We start from the raw sequence: 903 nt of genomic DNA on the forward strand, positions 1-903 counted from the left end.
GAGTATGGATCATGGATCTGCCTAGGTGAGTTTCCAATATAGTTGGCTTGTTCCTGATCACCCTCTACCTCTGCATTCACTCCTTCTTGAGCTGCTGATGAGGTGGTGATTGCTGCTACTTGGTTCCTTTCCATTTTCTTGGTAAGGTCAGCCAGCTGCTTGGTGATCATCTTATTTTGAGCCAGCAGTGCATCCACGTTGCTTAGCTCCATCACTCTTCTAGTGTTGCCTCTTTCAGAAGTATAGAAGTAGTCATTCTCAGCTACAGTCTCAATGACATCTATGGCTTCTTCAATGGTCTTCTTCTTGTTCAGAGATCCCCCGGATGAGTGGTCTACTGCCTTCTTTGATTCGTAAGAAAGACCTTCATAGAAAATGTGTAACTGCACCCATTCATTGAACATATCTGGCGGGCACCTTCTTGTCAAGTCCTTAAACCTCTCCCATGCTTCATAGAGAGTTTCACCATCTTGTTGCCTGAAGGTTTGTACCTCAGCTCTCAACCTGTTAATTCTTTGAGCAGGATAGAATCTCGCCAAGAATTTGTTCTCCACATCTTCCCAGGTTGTTAAGCTCTCCTTCGGGAAAGATTTCAGCTATTTAGATACTTTGTCCTTGAGTGAAAAGGGGAACAAAAGCAATCTATAGGTGTCGGGATGAATACCATTAGACTTCACAGTATCACATATCCTCAGGAAGGTGGTTAGATTTTGATTGGGGTCTTCTTGGACACTTCCTCCGAATGAATAGTTGTTCTGAGCAAAGGGTGATGAGCTGTGGCTTTAGTTCAGAGTTATTGGCATGTATGGTTGGCTTTTGGATGCTACTTCTACAATTTCCTGGGTTTGGATTGATATAAGAGCCTAGAACTCTTCTCTCTTGTCCAACATGATGCACTGGACC

General features: G+C 43.6%; 1 non-coding gene across 1 annotated transcript; it reads left to right on the forward strand.

Moving 5' to 3' along the window:
• Positions 1-399: 399 nt before the first annotated feature.
• LOC112752748 (small nucleolar RNA R71) lies at positions 400-506 on the forward strand. The gene has a single exon (XR_003177167.1). It is a non-coding gene; the product is annotated as a small nucleolar RNA R71 (small nucleolar RNA).
• Positions 507-903: the final 397 nt, after the last annotated feature.

This window comes from Arachis hypogaea, chromosome 15 (genome assembly GCF_003086295.3).
Source record: "Arachis hypogaea cultivar Tifrunner chromosome 15, arahy.Tifrunner.gnm2.J5K5, whole genome shotgun sequence".
NCBI classification, from domain to species: domain Eukaryota; kingdom Viridiplantae; phylum Streptophyta; class Magnoliopsida; order Fabales; family Fabaceae; genus Arachis; species Arachis hypogaea.